This window comes from Alligator sinensis, unplaced genomic scaffold (assembly GCF_000455745.1).
Source record: "Alligator sinensis unplaced genomic scaffold, ASM45574v1 scaffold566_1, whole genome shotgun sequence".
Classification (NCBI taxonomy): domain Eukaryota; kingdom Metazoa; phylum Chordata; order Crocodylia; family Alligatoridae; genus Alligator; species Alligator sinensis.
This window is the reverse complement of record NW_005842017.1, coordinates 521,642-528,100: the sequence shown is the minus strand read 5'-3', so window position 1 is coordinate 528,100 and position 6,459 is coordinate 521,642. Positions and strand designations below refer to the sequence as shown.

Here is a 6,459-nt window from a genome sequence, read left to right as displayed (position 1 = left end):
AAGCAAAAGGTGGAGCCTCAGGTTTTTATTTGAATCCTGTGTTTCTGTATATGTGCAAAAAACAGAGCAGACTAAGTTGAGTAGATGACTCTCAAAACCTGGGCTTTCCAGAACATGGTCAGTAGTTGTTTCTGAAGCTACACAGAAATCATCTGTTGGGGCAAGCAGTTTTTTCAGATTTCATAAATTACTGTCTGAGAGCTTAAGGCAGCGATTCTCAGCCAGGGTGCCACAGTGAGGATATCATTTGTGAGGATATCAGAGGGGTGGTAATGTATTTACACTAATGTATAAAAATGTACATATTCAATTGAAGTCAAGCACTCAGTGATGTATAACAGCCACAAAACAGAGTGGGGCAGGTGGCAGGGGAGTGAAGAGGCCTACCCCTTGCTGCCTGTTCTCCCTACCACTTGCCTTCTACTTACCTGTTTCCCAGGTACCTTCGTTCCTTACGCTTGGCCCTGTGGTGTCTTTATCCCTTGTACCCCTCTCGCCTTTTCCTCCAGTACCTGCCTTCCCTGCTTAGTCTCCTGTGATTCCTGCCCTTCCCCATAGTGCCTACATCCCCTGCTCCCTGCTGCCTGTCCTGCTACCACTTACAGAACCCTTGCAGCTTTGGTTCCCTGCTTTGGCCAGGGGCAGGGAGCCCACAGCATGTGCTGTCTCTGGCCCCAGCCTGGCCATGTAGCAGGAATAGCAGCTTTAGCCCTGGCCAGAGCTGATGCCGCTGCTGCATGACCAAAGGCAGCATGTGCTGCATATTCCCTGCCCCTGGAGCAGGGTCCCAGCCAGAACTGCAAGGGAAACGTAAGCTGCAGCATAGGGGCAGGGAGTGGTTGTGGGGAGCAGAGGATGTAGGTGGGGGCACGGGTGCTGGCTGCAGCTATAGTTTCAACCCTGAGCTCAGGGTTGGAGTTGGATCTGCCGTCACTCTCTGCACTCTTTTCCTTCCTTCTCCCACCTTGTTCTAAAATCTAAGATGAGAGTATTTTCCCCCCAGGTTGGATGTGGGGAATAAACATTGCCTTAGATTCAGGTAAATATGGTGTATCACTGTTTATTTGAAGGGGGCAGAAAAATAGTCTTTTCAGAAATGCAGATGAGCTATTGCAGTTGTCTTATACTTCTGAAAAGCTCTGGCTTATCTAATGTTGTCGTCTTCACCCAATATCACTTATAATTTAACCATAGCTGTATATGATCAGATATGGCTATTAAATAGAAACCTTTTTGAGTTGCCACCAGATTTTTTTTCTTTTAAGTGTTGAGCCAATTAGTACTTAAATAGGAGACCTTTAAATAAAATCTGTTAGCTGTAGAAAGTAAGGATGGTTTTCTGCGGAGTGAACATTCTTCAAAGTATTAAACCAGTACTTCATAAATGATCAAGTGTATTGTACAGCAGAAGGATCAGTCTTATTGTGAAACAGGCCCAGGCCATTTGTAGTCACTGAAAAGTCTCCTTTTGCAAGAGTAGGATTACCATATTCCATGACCAGGCTGAATTCCAACTTGTGCGTTTATAAGAAGAATGTAAAATAGGGAGAACGTACTCTCAAGGGAAAAAAATGTGCATATGCTAACAAGAACTATGTTAATACATTAAATGGTTATAGGATTAATATGTTAATATGTATTATACTGTTCATATGTTAAATGGTTATAGGATTTGATATCAACTGGCTACAGTTTGATGGTATATGAAGCAATTCCCTTATGTCTGTGCAAGTATCTGAGGTATTTTGTTCGTTCTGAAAAAAGGTCCTGTGTTAGTATCATCATTTGTAATGCATGTTGTTTTTTCAAGTTAATGAAGCAGGGTGGCTAATTAATTTTAAAACAATATATGATGCACCATTTAAGAAAACAAAATATATTTATATAATAGCTTTGATTTCAAAATCTTTTGAGAAGAAGTAAAAATATGAGACCTGTTTTGATAAGGTAGTGTTTAAGAAATTAGAAATGTAACATTTGTGTGCTCTTCATACTTGCCTCGACATAGAACATGGAAGCAAAATATCTATATCCAGTAGTCATATTTCATAATTCCCTTGATTTTTTTTTTTTAAATTCCCTTTCTAAGTCATATTACTATTATATTGAAATGACCTGTGATTGGCAAATGTTCTGCTATTTCTTCAGTGCCCTCAAGTGGTTGCTCTGTTTTACAGCTTGTATTTATATGTATTACAATATTTTATTCCATTTCTATCTACATTTTGCTTGTAAAACAAGTTCACAGATTTTGTTTGGAGATTTTTTTGGTTCTTTTTTTAAATGACATATTCTGAGGTGAGGTGATGGCCTTGATCGTAGTGTTTTAACCAAGTTTGTCTGAGTTCTATGTTTAGAGTGCTGACAATATTTTCTTTTGGTGTTTTTTTTTAATGTTGATGGACTCTTAGCTTAAAATTTAAAAATCAATAAATGTTCTCTAAAATCAAGAAATAGCCAGGTAAGGGTGGGACTCAACTTTTTCTTGCTATTTTCCATGTATAGGCCAGAAGCTCCATCAAAATTAAATGAGCATCATGATTATACAATGTGATTTACAGTTATAATTAGACTCCAAAATTTGCATCAAGAGTTATTGTCTGCATGTTCACTTTATTCCAGCATGAGAGATCTTTTCTAGTTTGGTCTTGTTTTGAAAGCAACATAAAATCCGGAAAAAGGCACTATTACTCTGTAAGAAGAGTCTGTATAGGGAGTTTTACTCGTATAACTATAGTGGTATAATTTATACCACTTTTGTTAGGCTGGCAAACTTTCCCATGAAGATAAATTGTTACTCTACCTTGTCGAGGAATATGGTCAGTCCTTTTTTGATGATAATGTAAACCTTGTCATCGTTCTCTCTTGGCAGTTCTAGTAAGGTAAGCATTCTGGGGACCCCAGCCAGTATCAAGAAGGTAAGGTCTCTGGTGTAGAATGATGACTAGGGTAGGGAGGAGAGGGGACATGAGTTATCTTCTTCCATGTCAGGGCTTTCCAACTGGTGGCCTGTGGGCTGCATGCAACCTGCAAGTGGTTAACCTGCAGCCCCCCAAGCTTCTGTCTGGCTACCACTGCTCCTATTGCTCTGGTTGCAGTAGAACTTGGGGTCTTAGGGCTCCTTCTTCTTTCCTTAGTTTTTGCTGCATGCACCTGCCCAAAGGGGTGGGGCAGCATGGTGTGGCACTGGCATAGCCCACAGTGCCAGGTGGGGCAGCTACCTGGATTGGATCTTTGTGGGTCAGATCTGGTTAGTGGGCAGTAGGTTGCTGACCCCTGGCCTTGGGATTAGGGATATGCCTTCTGCTAGTCTCTTGTAAATCTGTTCAGTTGTTGAAAGTTGCCGTTTCCTTATTGTTTATGTGAAGAATAGCTTTATGGTTGTACTCTATACCCTGATGATGTAGCCTGCTTCAGCACCTTTCAACAAAATCTTACTAACCCTGCTTTGACAAGCAAACAGTGAATTTTTCAATTGTTTGCTCGATGAAATTGGTTCATTATAGTTGCAAAGAGCTGTAAAGAGGCAGGCAAAAGAGGTTTAGTAACTTCTGGTTGTCCATGTTTTATTCTAAAACACTTTAATTGATGTCCTTGTACTATAATGATTGTCTGCAATATAAAACACTTGAGAGGAATGTATACATGATTTAAAACTGCAAAGATTATGGGGGCGGCATTAGTTCAAAAGGGACTTCTGACTGAGCTGATTAACTCTAGTATAAATGAGTTTAAAGCAATCATCATCCATCATCATCTTCCCTTCTAATAAGATATTTAGCTTTTTGCTGATATTACTTTCTGATGTGCACTCTGACTGCAAATTATCTATGGATGACTCTTGATTTTTGTGATGGGGAGGGAGAGCACATGTAAATTGTCATAATCTGGCACAAAGGTTTTGAAAAAAATTGGAATAAAACATTTCAACAGTTCCACATGTGAAGTGCCTGTTCCCTGATTTTGATCCAGTGAGGAGTAGCTTTGACATATAAACTACAAATTTGTTACACTTAAGATCAGATTCTTGTCTAATGTAAGTTGTTGGTTCCATTGGGATCAAATTTCTGCAATGAGTTAAACCGATGAGAATATGGAACACGCTTTTAAATAGTCATCCTGTTTACTCCTATCATTACTAAATAAAATACTCTTTAAAGGTCACCTGCATTGTGCGGTGATGAGGTGTTAAACGAGATTAAGATGAAGTACTATTAATGGAGAATGGAAATTGTCAAAAGAGAAATGTTTGTTTAGACACAATGGCTCTAATAAAGTGTTTGCATCTAGGATTCAATGTTTCCATGGAATCAAAGGCAAAGAATCAAATCTAATTCTACAAAATCAAATGAGGCTTTCATTGCAGTAGGAGATCTAATGTGGGAAGGTGATGATGAGGAACAAGATACTTTGCTTATCATGTGCCCATTAAAGTAAATGGGAAGCTTTTGACTTCACTGGATGTTGGTTTGAGTCTTGTCTCCATGGCGCTTCCTGAGACCAACCTCAAGCAAACTTTTAAAAAATATTCTTTCTCCTTTCTGTTTTTCTGCATTGTAGGAGGATACAAACATTGAAGTGTCAGAACAATAAAAATATTTTTGGGGAATAAAGACCACTGAGTTGATTAAGTATTTTTTAGTCTTTAGTGAGATTGTGAAATATCACATCAGATTTAGCTTCCTAACAGCTAGAAGATTTTTGACCTAATGAATTCTAGAGAGGTGATGTTTTTCATATCTTACCAAGTTTACTATTCAGGCTTATTTCACTTTCAGTAAGCTACTTTTGAGCAGCAGTGCCCTCTTATGGGCAAAAATACATTAGAAATAAAAGCATTATTAGGAAAATGTTTTTTAAAAGTACATTAGATGGTAGAGTTAGAGAGAAACAGGAATCTGCACATGGTAGTCATATTGGTATGTAGGTGAACAACTGGTGGAGCATTCTTAGGCAGTGCTTTTAACATGTAGTTCACATTTGCCCAGGGTAGACTACTACTAGTCTGTTAAAGCTAAAACAAACTGAACCCCTTCATGTGAACACCATTTATCCAGATTGCTCTGACTTTGCTGTTTGTTCAGTCTGGTACTTCTGCAGAAATACCTACCTTCTGAATGATTACTGATTGCACAGCTGTCCAGCCAAAACCATTACTTTGGAAAGAGCTTCTGTGATTCTTGTCTGAGCAGTCACTGTATACAAAAGATTTGGGTGTTGAAACACTAGTCATTTTTTTCATGGGTGACAGGACTATAGGTCTGATGTTTCTAGGGGTTTTATATTAGATAAATACAAGGGAGGGTTGTTATCTTGATTCTCTGATGCGTCTGTCTGTTAAGTTCAGTCAGGGTTGAGAGTTTGGTTCTGTTGAGTAGCTGGTTATAGTTCTGTCTGCTTCTGCCTGGCCCATGGCACAGGTTAGAGCAGCCTTAGCAGTTGCTCTAATCTGCCAGCTGACAGAGTTTACCACAGCATCATTCAGCAACTGGGAATTTTCCAAATTCAATTGGTTTCAGCCAAGGGTGCACCAATAGAGATTTTTTGGGCTGATATCAATGGCCAAATGCTAATGAGTCATATTGGCCGATATGCAGCTGAGCAGCTTGGAGAGCCGTGTCTGGCTGGTAAGTCTGTTGGGGGGGGACGGGACAGGGAAGGGGCATGGGGGCGCAGATCAAGGTCCCTGCTGTAAGGGAGGGAGTGGGGCCGGGGCAGGGGCAGGCGCTGCACAGACAGGGCAGAGCATGGAATAGAGCTGTGAGCACCTTGTCCAGAGGGCGTGGGGGGAAATGGCTCCTGCTACTGCATGCACCCCAGGAGGGCATGGGGAACATTGCCCCCAGATCTGTGCATGGGGTGAGGGTCAGCTGCCATTGCAGGCTGTGGCCAGGGTGGTGCATAGCTGTTCCTGGCAGGGGGCCAGGCCAGGCTGCATTTGGGGCGGGCAGCAGTGGCGCTGGGAGGGGAGCTATGGGACAGGCTGAAGCCACAGCAGAATTCACTGTAGCTGCCCCCAACCCCAAGTGCAGCCCCAGCCCCGCCCCCCGGAAGAGCCCGGTGCTGCCCTGGACATAGCCTGCAGTGGTGGCTGCCCTCGCCCCACACAGATACGGAGGCACATGCTTCTCATGCCCTGTGTCCTGCCCCGGCTGGGCAGTGCCTGCGCTAGCCCCACTCCCTCCTTCGGCTCAGGGGCCTCGATCTGCCTCCCCCCGCCCCCCCTTCCCTCACAACAGACTTACCAGCCAAACCCAGCTGCCCTCCATACTGCTGGGCTGTGCTCCTGGCCACCTGCATACTGTGCTGCGGCTGCGTGCATACACGTGGCTTTTATTGGTCACATCAGCCAAAAAAAGTTGATTGCCGATACAGTCAATTTTCCTTATATCAGTGCTGATCCAATATGGGACTGATGTATCAGTGTACCTCTAGTTTCAGCCACTGTTGCTCCTTGCC

General features: G+C 42.3%; 1 protein-coding gene across 3 annotated transcripts in view; it reads left to right on the top strand.

The window, feature by feature from the left end:
- ADARB1 (adenosine deaminase, RNA specific B1) overlaps window positions 1-6,459 on the top strand; it is a 177,475-nt gene that overhangs the window by 39,253 nt on the left and 131,763 nt on the right. The window lies entirely within an intron of this gene.